The sequence below is a fragment of the Haemorhous mexicanus genome, chromosome 5, assembly GCF_027477595.1.
Source record: "Haemorhous mexicanus isolate bHaeMex1 chromosome 5, bHaeMex1.pri, whole genome shotgun sequence".
In the NCBI taxonomy this organism is placed as follows: Eukaryota; Metazoa; Chordata; class Aves; order Passeriformes; family Fringillidae; genus Haemorhous; species Haemorhous mexicanus.
In genome coordinates, this window is record NC_082345.1 from 37,758,300 (window position 1) to 37,776,615 (window position 18,316).

The 18,316-nt window shown below is 41.1% G+C and overlaps 1 protein-coding gene across 2 annotated transcripts in view; it reads right to left on the reverse strand.

Annotated features, from left to right (window-relative positions):
* SYT1 (synaptotagmin 1) overlaps window positions 1-16,730 on the reverse strand; it is a 332,804-nt gene extending 316,074 nt beyond the window's left edge. For both annotated transcript variants that reach the window (XM_059846865.1, XM_059846864.1), the window contains exon 1: window positions 16,597-16,730. The gene's annotated coding sequence lies outside the window, so the exon portion shown is untranslated. The remainder of the gene's footprint in view (window positions 1-16,596) is intronic.
* Window positions 16,731-18,316: the final 1,586 nt, after the last annotated feature.

Below are 18,316 nucleotides of genomic sequence, written 5' to 3' on the forward strand. Positions count from 1 at the left end.
ATCAGTCACTAGGTACCACATATGGCAATTGCACTGTACATCACTTGCTTTGCACATTCAAATTCTTATATCATTATTACTGTTTTTCCCTCTATTTCTGTACTTCCAAAATGCCATCATCTCAACCCCTGAATTTTACTTCCTGTGCCCGTCCCTCCAGTTCTCTCCCCATTCTACTGGGAAAGAAAGTGAGAAGGCATCTGAGCAGTGTTTCCAGACCTGCCAGCTTAAGCCAGCACAATTAAGTATGTGTAATATTGACACTGTTACATTCTTACTATATTAATTTTTTCAGTATCCATTGTAGTGAGTTTCACGCTGTTTGTCACTGTAGCATTTGTCTTAGATGTCTTTTTCTGGCAAAGAAAGCTCTCCAACAATGAAATAATTGTGGTAGCACATTGACCATATCTTGAGTTTGGGCATATGTTCCAAGTAGATCTGTTTAAAAAGCAATGAAGCACAACCTAAAATTTAGGAGAATAATATGTCACCATCTTTTACCAGGGAAGGGAACTCCTGGGTAGATTTACTTCTTGGTGCAAAAAGCAACCTTTGAACTCCTTATACATTGTGCGACTACTGCTATTGTCAGCATAACTGATGTTTTTCCTTCTAAAAAATATCATCTACTGAGAACTAAAACAGTACTGAAAATTATCCATGTAAAAATATTCTGTGTCACATTTCTAAATCACCCCAAAATTCTCTTGCAGTTTGAAACCTTCCCTCAACTCAACCCTAACAATAGTCCATTTCTATGAATGCTACAATGAAATCAGGTCATGAAGGCAAAACATTTTTTAAAAAAAAAGAAAAAAAAAAGGAAAAAGCACCCTATCTTGACATTCTTAAAATATTAACTACTTTTACTTTTAGTATACCCAGTTTTTGTTAAGATGTCAACAGAAAGCATTAAGACATTCTGTTAGACAATAAGGATAATCTTAAGGCCCTATTACTTGCATAATTGGAATTTGGAAGTTTTACAATGCTGTTCTTCACAAGTATGGACAAGAACAATTCACAGGGTTATATTCTTTTTTATAATATGCAGAATTAAAAATGACCATTCTGACAAAGACTGATATGTCTAAAGTGAACTTATGAATACTTTATTCAGTGTCAAAAATTATTTGAGCAATGCTTGGTTTTCGGCTGTTGAACAAAACAATAAGGCTACTTAGAAATTTTTTTCTAAAAGCTTTATTTCATTAGCATTCAGCATTAAGGGGTCTGAAAAAAACAGCCTTCTCTGGAGTGCTTAGATCATACACTCATGTTTTCCATGTGGGATTCATACTTCCTTTTGCAGACACTGATGTGATAACCGTCTGAACTTACACACAGAGTTATTTTTAAACACTGCTGTAATACAGCAGAAGTAAGAACAACTTTGATTTCCAAGTGATAGTTTGGAAATAAACTCTGGAAAATTTAAACCCTACAAAAGTCTCAAGGCAAAGTCTTGCTGCAATAACAAACAGATGACTGAGGTTTCAGAAGACCTCACATTTGCTGATTAACCATAATAGGAACTCCTAGGGTTCAATAGCATTGCTTTGACTAAAGCAGTCCCTGCAGCTGTAACTGTTTAAATGTTTGGAAGAGCTGGGAGGAGAGTGAGGAACCAACCAACCAAAGAAACCACATATACACAAGAACCAAACAATCCCACACACAAAAAATACAACCCAATACAAACAAACCTTACCAGAAAATGATGCACTTTTCATAAGCTATTTAAACTGCTCATAAAATTAACCTTATCTCCTTGGTACACCTTCACAACCTTTAATGGTTGGACTCAATGATCTTAAGGACCTCTTTCAACCTAAATGATGCTGTGATTCTATTCTCAGACAACATATCAATAATGTGTTGTCTGAAGAGATTCTCAGCTCAGATATGCTGTGTTTCCCTTATGCAAACAACCTGATGAAAGGCTTCAAGAAAACCTTCCAGGAAAAATTAAATCTATACACAGTAGTCATTTTTTAGTGGTACCTCATGCTTCCATTTCAGAAGTTTTTATTTTAGCTAGGACTACACTTTCACTTGTACAGATCACTTTAATGTCAGAGGATTTCCAGATGCTCAGCAATTCACATGCACATAGCACTGCACAGAATGAGCATCTTACCATGGGAACTTCAGGGCTTACCCAACCACCACTGTGGTTTCTGGGAAAATACAACAGAAACATTCAGAAATCCAGGCTCTAACAACTAAAGAACAGTTGATTAACTCATTAAATCAGTCATAAACATAGTTTCAACAGGGTGATACCTAATCACTTTGTCTACTGCATTAATGACAGTTACTTTTTGATTATATACAGGTCACCTCTCTAGCCTTTACAGTACATCAAGTGTTGTTTGCTTCCTAACCAGAGCTTATTACAGTTTCTGTTTTTAATTACATTTCCTATTCTTCTCCCCTCAGTTTTAAAATGCATAGAAGAGAAAGGCATGTGTAAGGGAAGAAGAATGTGCAGAAACTGTTTCAATTCAATCCTAACAGCCATAGGTAAAATCAACCAAAGAACTGCATTTGGTGCTCCAAAAAAAAACCAAAAAAAACCCAAAAATAAGCAAGTGTTGCTTAAGGTCGCTGCAAGATTGACATTGTACCTGTAAACACATGGTGCTAACTTTGAATTTTCACACACCATCTCTGTTCTCTGGTGAATACTTTTGTCAAATGTGAAAAAAAACCATAATTGTTTACATACTTCACCTGACATACCCGATATTACACTAAGAACTCAGCTATAGCAGAATGGATAAGAGAAATAGCTTACCAAAACCAACACCTGGAATAAAAAAGTTCTAAGTGCTTTGGTACAGCAGACACATTTAGAAATTGATAAATTCAATTTCATTAGAAAGGTGATAGGAGGCTGCAGTTTTACCTATCAGTTTCTGAACCTTGAAATCTCTCCTTTCCACAGAAAGGATGCTGCTTCAAGCCCTTTCTATCTGGAAATTAAAGCACCAGAGTAACTGCTGCAGGAGGGGCTGCCCAACTGCTCCAAGTGAGTCAGCGTGTCCAGCACCTTGGGCTGTTTGATGCATGGCCGGCAGCTGAACAGATTGGGCAGTGTGTGTCCCTGTCCCTGCATACATAGGAGCCATCTGGAAACAAACAGCTCAATCATGAAAGAGTAAAGCTAATGAGGCAAATTGCAGCTTTCTGATCAAAAAAATTGCAATGTCCTCAAAAAAACCAAACGGAAAAATAAAAAAAAAAGAAAAAGAAAGGACGCACTTGCTTACCTCCTTACTACTCCTTTTTTAAGACTCACAAAAGATTAGGGTTTTTCTTTATCTCCTTCTGTAACTATCCTTTTCAGTTACATTAAAATCATCACCATGGGAAACGAGGAGGCAAGGGCTAGCACATGGTTCTGGGGCTGGTGCCTCAGTCCAAGGCACTGCAGATCCAGCAGCCTTGCAGCCCAGCACGTTTCGCTGAAGGCTGCTGTCCGGTCAGGGAGACCTTGTGAGTAGATACTTAAATACTACTAAATTTAAGACCACAGCAGCCTCTATAATACTCGAGAAACAGCAGCTGAGGAAGGAGACAAGAAGCTAAGCAAATTCTGCACATCACCTGGGAGCATGCCTTGAGCACCGTGCAGAAGCATGGGCCAAGGAAAGCCGCACTAACAATGCGCTATTTAGCTTGGCCAAGCTCACAGCAACCCCACGCCAGCCTTGCCCCAGCACGGGCACAGGCGCTGACTCTACCAGCAGCAGCTACTGAGAATCAACCCCAGCTGCTCTGAAGTTTGTGACTTCACCTTTAATGAGCCTAATTAATTTACTTTCAAGGTAGCCTGACTCCAGATTGCACTGTGTTTTCCAAATGTTTTCCGCAAAGCTGGGGGAAGAGACATCCGCTCCCTGTGAGCCTCCACACGGTCCTGGGGTATCCCTCCAGTTCAGGTGCTGTTTAGCACCAGTCCCTGCCAAGGGGAAAGACCCATTGCCTGCTTCCTGGAGAGCCTGGGGAAAAAAGCCAAAAGGTAAAATACTGCAGAACAAAACATTCTGACTGAAAATTGAACTAGGATTTTATTATTAAAAACAGTCCTCAGATTAAGGATTATAACTCCTAAAAGTTGGGGGGAGGAGTTTAAATACCTATTTTGACATAAAGTAATACAGAAAAAGAGATCACTACCTTCATTAATAGCTGCTTTTCTTTCCTTATTCAATCCCTCAGTCTTCTAACATAAATTTTTCTCTGCCACTGACAACTTCTGCATTATTTATACAACGGCCAAACTATAATTGGCCTCTTTCACATGGGTGAATATCAACATATGGAGGAGAAATAGGGCAAGGAGAGAATGCAGATAAGTGACAATTTCCATATTTGTAGAGAAAACAGTTGTACTCTGACAGCGTGACAGGTTTTAGACATACTGTTCTGCATTTATACATAGTTGATGTCTAGCTTATAAAGGTTCATTTAGCTAGAAAATCATCATGTTTAGCTGCTGAAAGGAGGCTGGAACAGAATGAGAAATTCTCATGATCTGTGTGAACAAGACAACCATTTTGCTGTAATATAATTTTTCAGAGTACTGGATTTTTCTTTCTAGACCATTCTGATTTAACTTTACTTTAGATCTAATATGAAGATACAATTTTTACTGTACACAGCACTATGAAACCAGTGGCCAATTTCCAATTTTCAGAAGCAGAAATTACATAAACTTAGAATATACACCCTATTTTACTCCTGACATTGCCAGCTTTTCTTTTAGCTTATTATAGCACATTTTGTTCCCTTCTTTTTACTACAGCAATCGATTGAAGAAAAAAACCCAAATCTTGACATTTACATCCTGAAGCTTTAAAAATCACAGTATATTCCCACGTAAAGAAATGTGCTGCCATGAATTAAAGAGGGTCACATATTACTAGGAAGTTCTGGTTCACAGCTGGGACAGGATCATTTGAGAAGATTTCTTCGTATCAACTACACAAAGCTGTTTAACCAGATCTTGCCTTACAGCTCAGAAAATATGATCTCATCTCACTTACAAACTACACTAAAACTACAGCCTTGAATTAGGTTAAGGAGGAAGGGATGGGTTGGGTATGTGCAGGGAGGCAAGCAAGGAAGAACCAAGCTAACCTCTAAAAGCACTTACTCTACAATCTCTTAAACTCATTCAGGTGCAAAAATTACTGCAGGTTCAGAGAGGAAAAATATACACAAGCAACACCTGAGCCGCTGCATTTCTTCTCTCCACTGGGAGCTTTACTGACCAGATGGCCAGAGGAGAGGCAATTCTCACACTTTGCCCAGTGTGCCACCACTTGTGCAGACCTCATTGGTTCCCTGCATGCTTCAGGCAAGACCCAAAGCCTGCTGGAACCACTATCACTCCCCATATCAGCTTTCATATTCCAGTTTCAGGAAACATCAGATGTCATAATGCCTGTGATTCACAGTAATATAAAGCATTTTCTCTCAGGGAAGCCCTGACTGGACAAGTCAGACTTCAAACTGCCCATAACTGCAAGTAAATTATTGCCACTCCCAATACAAAGGACCTTTATCTACAGTTTTACTGACAAGATACCCATCTTTCTGTGGAGCTGACAGTCAACTTTGCACTGCTATTAAGACTCTTAGATACAAAGTTTATTCTTAGTGCTTCTTTTGCACTGTAAGATTCTGCAGAAACATATATTGTGATTAGGTGCATTAACTTGGGACTCAATTCCCAGCACTGCCACGGGCTCCCCATAAGGCCTTAGACACATTACTTAGAATTCCAATGTCCCACGTCGGGTGCCTATAAATTGGCTGGCAAAGTCTCATCTAGTGCTCCCAGACTTCTTACAGTCACTGGAATGGAACAGATAGCTCCAGAGAGCAGTCCATCTCACCTGCAGACAGCAGTCCATCTCACACCAAGACAGACGCCTAAGGTAGGTCAAATGAATCACCTTCTGAAGGTATTTAAACTTAAATGAGATGAATCCTATCCTTAATCCCCCTCTGCCATTGATCCCCATCTGTCATATGGGATTTATGTTTGAACACACCAATAGGATGTTACTTTGATTGGCACCTACGTAATATAAATGACTGTCTGATGTGTACAGACTTGCACACTTCAGAAAAAGCTATTCCTAAGATCTCAGCCTGTTTTGAATGTAGACATGAAGATTTCAGGTAATCTGGGCAGCTATGGTTTTGACTTTGTATTTGTTTTGCCCATTTATGTTATCACATATCAGAGTAGTACCAGGTGTTCTCCTGTATCAGCCTCTCATTGAGCAGAAATCTCATATAATTACAAGAACCTCAGATAGATAAACTGGTTCCTGTACTGGGGAAGCTGCTGTAGCAGAATTTTGCTAATTCCTTTATCATAGAAACTGCTTTCTGGTATGAAATTGCTAGTCTTTTAAGTATTACTGGAGCTGAAACTAGTTTATCTACTTTATGTCAGATAAATTCCCTCCTGGACGCAGAAGGCTAAAATCCAGGTCCTTTGTACCATCCCACCTGTAAATAATTCAAATCCCAGTTGTGAGCATGGCATTATACATAGAATAGCTTTCTTCAGTAGCAAGTCAAACAGCTTACCTAGTTTTGAACTGAAAGATAGCAAATCGTGATTACTGGGAAACAGGACACTTTCGTCTATTTAAAACTGAAAAAATTATCATTTATGCCAGGGTGAAGGTAAAGAGGTTTTAAAGAGTAACTCAGCATAGTTTCTGAATAGAGCTCCAAACTGGATGTCCAAATCCCCTAGTATGAACAGCACTTAATGAATGACCAGCAAAATATACTTAAATCTGGCAGAATGCCTAACAGACAAGTGCTCACATTCGCAGGTCTGAAGTTTCCATGATTCAATTGAAATCCCTTTGAAGGAGAGGGTTGATGGTTGCAGCAGAGAGCTGTTTATTGATCTCTGGGGGCCTTAAAAGATGGCAGTTTTTCCAACATTTGGGCTAGGTTGTTGGGGTTTTTTTGGCACAATAGCCCACGTCCCCAGTCAAAGATCTGGACCCTATTATGCTAGGTGCAGTATAAACACATTACAAGGCATGTCAGGCCCTGTTCTAAAGAGACTGCAGAGCAAACACTGCTCCTCGCAAACATGAAGCGGCTCCTGATGAAACAGCTGCCGCCGGTTACAACCCACATTTGGAATTCATGTGTTAACAGAGCATCCATACACAAAAATAACATAAAACAAAACAAAACAAAAAAAGGAGAAGGAACATAAGGAACATGGCCACCACACGTTATGATGTTTGCTTTTGATTTTTCCCATGTGTCCAGGCAAGCAAGCAGCCTACAAAAACAAAACAGATAAACAGGTTTAAAAAAGCCTAACTAGCTATTTGAAGTGATGGTGACAATAAGTGACTTTGCATGCAGTCTTCCAACTCAACTATAAAAGTGCTTTGAAGGGAAAAAAAATAGAACTGTATTTCTGGGACATAATTCTGCTCATCTAAAAAAAACATGACTCACTAGAAATACATTAACAAGAATCCTGGTCTATGTGAGCCAGAATTGGAAGAGCAATATTAGACCAAGTCCAATGGAAAAAGCAACATGGCCTGAAGCAGCAGTTTTGTAACAGGAAAAATTTTAGCACGTGTTCATTTCAGACTCTCTTTCTGCGCCTTATCTAGGGAAAAACTCACATGTGTTTACTACTACTAAAACTCATAGCAATTGTACATACTGCATCCACATGTACAAGGGTGCTGTCCCACATGGTGAACATGCTTATTACATGTTAGTCTTAGGCACTAACTTGCTGATACCATCCAGCTAAGGTTTAGTTCTAACTCTGCTAGGCAGAGTTTGTGTAGATCATCTTCATCTCTGCAGCAACAGGTATGGACCTGTTTGATCATCATGGAACAACACAGAGCCTCTCCATCACACACCTCACTTCTAGTTCCTCCTAATCTTGCTACACATAAGAACAGAAAACTCATATAGCCAGTAATAACGGGACAACAGCTTGACTTGACTAACCACAATCAATAAACTTGCTGATGGTCTTTAGGAGTGAAAAAAGTTTCAGTACATTCCCCTACTCTTTTTTTTAAGTACTACAGCTTAAGGTAAGCACAGTTCTACACTATTTACTATACAATCTCAAACTTTATACCTAGAATTTATTCAATACAATTACCTCTAAGCCTGATTGAAGCAACTACCTGTAAGTATCTTAACAGCACTACAGCTGTAAGTAAGACAGGCAGAGCTGATATTTTTCACAGTTTGAGGATAAATTTTTGTATTACTTCATCAGTGTAATCCCTAAAGTATTCAGAATGATCAATGCACTTATCCCAAAAGGACCCATGAAAAGGCCAATATCTGGCTTACTGGAAGACAAAACTTTAAACAATTTGTTAACTATAACAATCTCAACTAGGCTTAGTACTCATTACATCCACCTATGACCTTTTGCCCACCCTTGAGTTTACCCTTTCACACTTACACATTTACCTACTTGAAACCCCTAAAGCCAACACTGCAAACTACACACCAAGAGGTTGGATTTTTACCTCCCCAGAAAGATTACTTTTCTTCATCACAAAAAGAGTCATAGAACTGAGTGGAAGAAGCCACAGTGACACCACAGACTAGGGAATGGCAGGTGCTGACCCCTTCCAGTAAATAATTTAGCATTGCTCTGTGAAATCAGTAAACACCACTGAATTCATATCTTGTTTTAAAAGTAGCTGAAGCACATAGACATTCTAAGAGCTAAATTTCAATGCAAATATCTGAAAAGGCAGAAAAAATTTCTGGCTTTTGGGTTTCACTTGAATCCTTAAGTAACAGTGCAGACAGTCCCTCCTATGCCTGCAGAAGACTGGTTCATCACCTTTAATGGACATTTAGCTGGTTTTTGCTTTAGAATCAAATTAACAGTACATGAATAAACCGTGCTGAATTCAAAAAATCTGAGCTCTAGCTGCTTGATATAAAGATAAAATATTAATTACTATTATTCTTCCAAAATGCTTATTTCCATAGCAAGTTTTATGCCTTGCTCACCTGTAACAAAACTTTCATCAGTATTTATAAAGAATAATTGATTTTGAGTAAACACCTCACAATTATAAGCCAGTGTATGATTTATAAAGCAAATATTTGCATATCAAATATTAAAGTAAGCTCAAGTCATTATTAAAAGCAGACATGTATTTTGAAAATGACAAATGCAAGAAAAAACTATAGCATGTGACTTTGGGTGGTTTTGTCCCAGATGATTTTTACTTTAATTTTTCATTAACAGCATTTTCTCAGTATGCTAAAAAAAACCCAAAAAAACCCCTGTAAATACACAGTAATAAAAACCCCAAACAGATCAATCCTCTCATGCAAGATTTACATAAATAAAGCAAATATACAAGATAAAAGCAGCAAAGGCCTTACACAGCTAAAGCACATCACGAGGAACTACGTGACCTCTGTCAAGGTCACATGAATATTGCCTGGTGTTTCTCTGCTCTAACTAGCAGCTGAGTAAGCTAACAAAGCATGAAGTAAGAAAGTCAAAAATGATGAGCTAGTGCAAGGTAACTGCTTGTTATTAGCATATAAAAAAACAAAGAAGAAATCAAAAATCTCAAAAAGAAAGGCGCCCGCTGTCAGGCTTCTCATAATGAAATATTAGTATGTCCCAGATACAGTTATCAAATGCAAGAGTATAACAGACAGATCTTTAATTAAATATTTGGGCTGTTAGAAAATACAGAAACGTTCATTTCAGGATCTAGAAGTCCTGCCATTCAACCAATATTCCATTTGGAGTCAAACAACACACCTGCCTCCTACCCTCAACTGGACTTCTCGAGGACATCTTTGGCAGCTCAGGGGGAGCGCACTCTCAAAGGCAGCCCTCTCACTGGAGACACCTGTTTGCTTACCAATGCCACCAATTAACCACCCAAATCCTGGAGGGGACATGGAAGATGCTAATCCAGACAAGTTTTTCCTGGTTCAAAGCAGAATCATGACAGGATTCCCTGGTTCAGATGCAAGCCACAAGGTTTGCCACCTCCTTCTGGTATCATCTCACTGATGGGCATCTAGAAACTAAAGCCTGTTTACACAAATCTTGGCCATAACAATGAAACACAGGGCACTGGCACTCCCACATCTCAAAGAGTAACAGGAATTCTCTTTTTAAGTGAAGTACCTACTAATAAGCATAGTTTATAGTTCTAGGACACATCAGAGGAACAAAATAAATGGAAAGAAGAGTTAGCAACTTCAAGGGTCTTTAAATCACATCTCAAAGATGAACACTAGTTAGATAAATAAACAAAATTTCTCGTCAGTTACAATGGATGAAATAGGATTATAACATACAAGGGCAGCTTAAGGGAAGTTCAGACAGAACCTCTTCACACTATGCTACATGTCACATCTTTTACAACAAATGCTATTTAATCCAAGAGACACAATAGGAGTTAATAGCAGCAAGTTCAACGGGTTGGTGATTTTTAGGTCAAAAGGACAGGCGATTACCTTCTCCATTCTCAAGGATTAACACAAATCCAGCAATTTCATCAAATCTAGAACTTGTACCTGGTCTAGTTAAAAGAAAAGAAAATACTAATCTACAGTCTTCAAGTAGAAAGGTGTCATCTGCTCAGCAAGGTGGTTCATACACTTGCTACCCTGATGGACAAAACACTGATACCTCATCTCCAGTCTGGGCTCTTGTACCCTGTGTGCCCAGCCAGGTTGCTGAGTGAACCTCTGTGTATCAGGGCACAACTTAATACTGCTATTTTCACAGTGTGGGGATAAAGGAGCCTTTCAGCATATCCAGCTTTGCAAAGAGAACAGTAAGCTTTCAGAAGTCCCATTAGGAAACAGACTAGACACATCTCAGTGGAGACAACTCAAGCTCCTCCTCCAAACTAATTCTAGTCCAGCATCCCTTCTGAGTTAGGCACCTCTCCTACTCTCAATACTCCAGTCAGTGTTTACAGCTGCATACAACTTCTTTTCTCTTTGAAATAAGAGCAGATCACATTACCTGGCTGTAATCCCTAATCCTTCTCAGAACCAGTATTTTAGGGGGGGAATCACTTTTTTTTTCTTTTACTGGAAGTAGCCAAAAGTATTACAGTGCACTTTGTTAAAACACATTCAGATGTAGAAGGAGAAAACAAATGAAACCAGTCTATAATAGCACTTTTTCCAACTTTATTAAAATCGGCACAAAAAACCCAGAAGTATTCTCATGAATATGGATTTCGTATTTTATTCCAGATCATTGTCAAAGGTAATGAAAAGAATTGGAATAATGGAGATGGCAATTCCCCATACACTATCTGTTCTGCAATTTATTACATGGGAAAAAAAAAAATCTGTTCACGTGGACAATAGTGCTGTTCTACAGTATTATTTTTACAACTAGAACATCACCCTGAACTAAATAAAATGCCTTATTAAATTAAAAACACAAAATTTACATTATCAACAAGAAACACAAAAAGCCCTTTTTTAACTCAAAAAAAAGTTTCAAAACTCTTTTGATTGGGATGTATTACACTATCATTCTTTAACCCTCAACTATTTGCCAGTATATTGTGTCTTCTATCAACACATCATGCCATTAAGTTTTCCTTATCACTTTATCCTGTAAAAAATTTAAAAATACAACCCTTCCTATCTCTATCTGTATCATCACATACTTTAAGAATTCCTCTCAACTGTAATACTTTGTCCTAGAAATAAATGTTTATAAAGAAATGCTGTCCATAGCTTTAGAAAGAAGTAGAAACAAACAGAACAAAAAAAAAAAAAGCCCAACCACAAATAATCCAAACCAACCAAATAAACAAAAAAAAACCAACACCAAAATAAATAAAAAAAAAACCAAAAACCAAAAAACCCCAAAAAACCAAACAAAAATAAAAACCCCGACATGCTACTAGTGGTCATTAAGTTTTCCAAATAAGATTTGGATCAAGTGTTCATCTGTACAGAGACATATTTTCTAGGAAAAGCAAGACTGTTACCCCGAACCAGATAAACTGTACGTCAAAGAAACTTTATTTCCACAGTGCCTTGCACAAAAGCACTGAAATTACTTTTAACTGCACTATCTACATAGTTATTTAAACACATGGATGTGAGAGTTCATGGGTACACTCATGTCTCTGAGCCAAGCTGAGGAATGGTTACCAGCTTTCCCATTTGCAACTGCTACACTGATTTTTCAACCAAATGATTACAGAGAAACGATACCCTTAAGATAAAGGTACAAAACAGAACTTGTAAATCGATTTTTAATCACTTAAATCAATTCCTTAAAACATCACTGAGCAGCTTTGAAGCACTGTGCTACCTAGTCATTATAGCTATGGCTACATTATTAAAGCTACCAGAATACATTTGGCCATAAATCCTAAATAGTGTCCAGGAAACTTACAGACAGCATCCTTAAAAGAACCAAATTAGGTTTAGCCATTCCTAAATAAAATTTTATTTTCCTGGAATTTTTATATAACTATAATAAATCAGAGATGATTAATTATTTGGATAATTTCTCGTGACTGTTTTAAAATTTGTTAAATTTTCTCCATTGAAAAAGATATTATGGATATTAGAAGCTTATGAGATAACTCCACTGCACAGGAAATGTTCCAGATTTATTTCATGTTCTGATAGATTTCTCTGAGCCTTTTTAGGGACATCTAGAAAAGAGAAGTGGCATCCCGAGTTTGCAATTCTCTGAGAATTTAGAAGATGGCAACACCACTCCCTCTAGTATGGAGAGAGAGAAGTGTTCAGTGCCTTCTGTTTCAGGGAAATACCTCCAGACAGGCAGTGATAAGAAAACAGGTTAAGAAAAATGGTCAGCTCTCTCATAAGCCATTCATGTGCTCCTCCTTTAGCCACTTGGGGAAAACAACAGGAGAGAAAAGCCTCTAAAACATACTGGTTAGACATTTGTCAAAAGTAGTACATAAGGAGATGTTCTTATTACAGTTCCCATCCAGCTTTCAGTCATTAGAGGACTCAAAGAAAAAATTAGTATTAGTAAATATTTTTACTTTTTTTTTATTTAAACAAGAAAATTTTTTCCACATGCTGCTGCACAAATCGCTCAGCTAATCCATGCAGTCCCTGAAAGAGACTGCCTGTAGCCTGCTCTCAGCCTATCACCAGAAGAAATCATGAAAAACCCTTGTCAGTTGTCCTCCTCCTAATGCATTCTGCTTTGGTGTCTGGTATTTCTGTAAAAGACGTAACAGTAAAACCACCCCCACTTTTACTGGGGGGTATGAGAGAAGAGTAGAGCCTACTCCAGCAAAGATGACATTTGTACATAACGATCCTGAAAATATTTGTTAACCTAATGCTTTGTTTACTTAGTCTGGCAAATGCTTTTATTTTAACCTCCAGTATCTTTGGGAAATGTCAGCAGTAAACACAAATTAATAGTTTGCTCCCTTATCTGTCTTTCTAATTAAGTTTTTTTCCTAGATACAGAGTTATGTCTAAAACAAACAACCTATAGAGAATCAAAGTAAAATCAAACGATGAAGTATTTCTCTTTGTGAAACTGCGTATTTATACAGGCATCACCAGCAGAGGGAAGGAGATCATGGTATCCATGCATAATAATTCCTCCATGCTTTTCTTCCAGATATGCAGAAATATTTTTCTGTCCTTTTCATTTGTGTCACAAACTTTAATGTCTCTTCCACAGCATGTAATACGAGGTTGCGTGCACCCTTTATTCAGAAAGCAGTTCCCACTAAAGAGTTTATCTGTGTGCTTAAACATGCATGCAAACATAAAACTACATACAAATATTTTTTAAATTGTGATCAGACTGCTGAATGGACAGGAAAAGACAACAATATGCTAAATAGGAGCTTCATTTTCATGTAAGGAAACAACAATTAACTGAGTTCTGTACAGCTGAGTGGCTTAAAAACTTCTGCCAAGACACTAAGCTGCTCCTTCTTTTTACTTATTACAGCCAACCCTGCCAAAAGACCATAAAAATTGATTTTATGTTTCCGGTGTCTCTATGCTAGCTGGAAGAATATAGATTTTTTTTTTTTTCCCTAGGTTTCTGACAAACGGAACCTTCCCTTATCTCACACCTTCGCTACACTAACCAACACTGAGCATCTTCTTGGTCATCTCTTACAGCTGATTTAAGTTATGATTAAGGTAGGAAAACATTTCAGATTGTTAAATCAAACAGTGTTCTGCGTGGTTCTAAAGGTTTCCTGCCCATCAGTGTCACACAGGAGGCTATATCCCTATGGACTTGTACTCCTAAGGCATACGTGGCAACTGATTATTTTTCACATTTGTTTTAAGGAAGTATTAGAACTGCTGTTAGTCTGTGAGCTTCCTCTTTAAATTCCAGTATCAACCCTTAAAATGGATTTAGCATCTTTCGCATCAAACATTAATAAGGCTCACTTAGACGCTCTTAATGTGAAGGAAAATTTGGCTTGTATGAAATGGCTACACTGGAACATTTCATGCTTTTGCAAGTGCAGGAGTATGATTATTTCCTACAGTATGTCATTATCTTATGCCCTGTGGTTCTTTTTCAAATTATCTCTTCTCACTCAAGCTGCCTACACTATGTTTTTTAAGCTATATAGTTTCAATTTATGAATTGTATGTATGCAAATTATGAGTAACTATACCACAAGCCATGTAATACACCACACTAAAGTATATTTCCCTCAGACACTACTAATAGAACTAAAAACCCAAAAAGCTTGGAACAAAAAAAAGATACATATTTGACTCAAGACATAAAATCAGGTCATTTGTTTCCAAGACAGACAAGAAAATACTATTCTCGACACATGTGCAATTTCCTTACGCTTTTCCTGAGCAGGTTTTTTTAAGCATGGCAGAAGATGTCATTTCACATCCTCACAAAGCAAATTAGTTCACTGCCTACTTGTCCTTGTACCCAAAAGCTTCCCCCTCCCTTTTCCAGGGACACTCCTAGAACAACTGCCCATTTGTTACTCTAGATGTCAAGTCAGGGAAAGGAAACCCCCCTCGGGTCTGCAAGTACCACCCTCCCTTTCCCAGGATGAAGTAACTCTCTCAGACAATAAAGCAATTTAAACACCGTGTAACAGATTAACATGCAACATGGATGGCACACTGCACAGCAGCTCTAGGATCAATATCACCGCTGCAGATTAGGACTCTACTTGTCATCTACAACATGTATTCGTATCTAAAACTACTCTACTGACCTTTGTACAGAAAATATTGTTTCAGAGACAGTGAAATATTATCGCACTACAACATTTTGCATTGAGTTTACAAGGTAATAAAGACAGAGCTACTTCTTCACACGCAAATGGCTATTAAATAAGGAAAATAAAACTTGACATCCCCCAGACAATCAAAAGAAATTATTTATTTGGATGCCAACATCTGTCTTGAGATTGTGGCCAAGTGCTTTTCTGTGCTCATTTAGGACTCTACTTGGAAAGCTTTTCAGTTACATCTACCTAGAGATTTCTCTCTACCACTTCCCATCTGACAGAAATCACTCAACTGGGTCTGATGAATAATAGCAAAAGGCAGCTTGTATCAGAGATGATTGAATTACAGATTGTTGAAAGTGCCATAAAGGCTCATTCCAATGACTACATTTAATTTATTTACTATACTGACTACCGGAAGCTAGCAGTCGTTTGATATCTTTATTTCAGAAGGCTAGAAACAAAATAAATATTACCATTCTTTGTCACTTTCTTACTACTGTACCTAGTAGAGTTTGATAGGCAAAATTAACTTTTAAACAGAGCGCTGATCCCCTACCAATACCGTGTGCAGCCAGGAACCTGAACAGAACGCATCCAAAGCAAAGCAGGGCAAGTGGTACTCGGTATGAAGGAAACAATGTCAGAGAAGATGAAATTGCATGGAAAGAAAACACATTAGCCTGACAGCCTTTCTAAGTAATGAGGGAAAGGCTTTTGTGAATTGATACATAAACGATTAGCTGTTGTCCTGCGGTCCGGAGGGGAGAGCAGCGCCGGGGCGGGGCACATCGCCGCACCCCGCCGCCCTCCGCCGGGGCGACCGTCGGGACAGACCACCCTGCCGAGGGCGGGGGCACGGCGGTGGCAGCGGCCAGGTGACACCCGGAGAAACAAGTTGGCCCGGCGGCCGCCTCGGCACCGGCTCCGGGCAGCGGCGGGGAGGGATGGAGGGATGCGGAGCGGACGGCTCCCCTCTCCTGCAGCCGGGGCGGGGGGCAACGGCGGAGCTCCGCGGGGGCGGGGAGCAAGGAGGGCGGGGGGGGTCGGGGGGGGGGGGCGCGGGCGTCCCCTTTGTCTGTGTCGCCCCTCCCGTAAACGCCCCCACCCCCGCCGGGAGCGCCCCGGGGGCGGGCCCCCGCCCCCCGGCAGTGCGGGCAGAGCCGGCGGGCAGGCGGCGTTACAGCCGCCCCCGGAGCATGTGCGCTCCCCCGCCCGCGCAGCAGGCAGCCCCCCCCGCCTGAGGCGACGCCGCCCGGGCGCGGCTGCGGGCGGCCCCGGAGCGCTGCCTTACCTGGCAACCGGGGCGGGCGCAGCCGGCTCCGTCCTTCAGCCTCTCCCCACGGCGGCAGCTCCCGGGGCGAGGCTGCGGTGCGCGGCGGGGCGCGGGCGGACCGCCCCCGGCACGGCAGGCAGGCTGCCCCGGCCCCCTGCGCTCGGCGGGCTGGCGGCGCGCCGGGCGTTAAGTTTCGGCGGCGGTGGCGGCCGCCGGCGGGCAGGGCAAGGCGAGGCGAGGCAGGCGGGGCGGCGGAGGCGGCACGGGGGCTGCGCGGCGCCGGGAGCGCCGCCACACTGCAGCGTCTCCAGGAATCCCTCCCGCGAGAGGCAGCCCATCACCCCCGGCCCGCCGCCCTCATTGGCTGCGGGGCGGGGAGACGCGCTCCCGCGGCCAATCGCCCGGCGCCCACCGAGGGTGGAGCCGCCGCGCCGGCCTCGCCCATCCCGCGGCCGCGGGTCCCTGTCCGCCCCGTCGGGCGGGGCCGGGCGGCGACGGGCGGGGGAGAAGGATGAGGATGGGGATGGGGAGGATGAGGAGGGGATCCCCGCGCGCGGTGGGCAAGGCTGGCATCCCCGGGCCGCCGCGGGGCTGCCGCCGGGCGGCACGAGGCGCTGTGCCGCAAGCCCAGCGGCCGTCGGGCGAGCCGGGTGCCCCGGGCGAGGCGCGGCGGTGGCCCTCGCCCGTAGGTGGCGGGGCGGCGGCGACCCCCGGCAGGCGTAGTTGGCACTGTTAGCGAGCCTGCGGCGCGCAGTCCCCCCTCTGCCGCCGACCCGGGCAGTCGAGAGCGAGCGGGGAGTCGTAATTGGCTTCTGTGGCTTAGGCGAGAGCAGACTGTATCGCGTGTTCAGGTAAGGACGTGCGAGGGTTAACCTAATTCCCTTGATCCATCCACTCTGAACTGGAGCTTTGATTAACATTGGTCTGCAAAATGTAACTGTAACAAATTCAATTAAGGGAAGCACATTTCTTCAACTTTTAATTAGATCTACCCTATTTGTCTCATGTTTAATATAACATAAAAAGTTGCTCAGGTTCCAGAGGGAAATGGAAATAGATTTAGATGTAAGCTCAGCTTTTAAAAACACAACAGACTAAAGTTTTTTGTTCCTCAGCATATATTGCTGCTGCATTTATACCCTCAAAGAGGATAACAAGCAATATTCCTCAAAGAGGAGGAAAACAATTTTACCTGCACAATTGTAAACGTAACAGGGTGGTATTTCTGTAAGTATTTCCCATAACCTTTAGTTGCTTACAGGGTACTGAACATACAGGTTGTAGCCTAGGTTTGATGCACTACTGTACATGATCCTGCTGGATTACAGTTGTTCTAAGAAAACTTGAGAAAGTAGTAATATATTTCACAACCATTTAGTTGGTTTCTGTTATTACACTGAGAGTGAAATTCACCTAAAGTACATCTTAATATAGGTAGCAGATGTTGGCAAAGAGACGAGCTGGTATGCCATCGTCAGCAGGTAACTGAGAAAGTCACGCAGCCCCCAGGCACATCTCGTAGGTGACTTATTGTGCCTTCAACAGAACTGTTTTCTGCCATTCCCCATCCATACTTTCATGCTGGGATTTGACTCTAAAATTCACAGCCCTTTTCCAGTTCAGTTTTTCTGATCACATTTGTTCTTAAATCTGTTAGTCAGAATATCAGTTTTTCTTGTATGGGTACATTAGATCATGAGAGGAGAGAAGGAAAGCAAATGCAAAACAAATTACATTG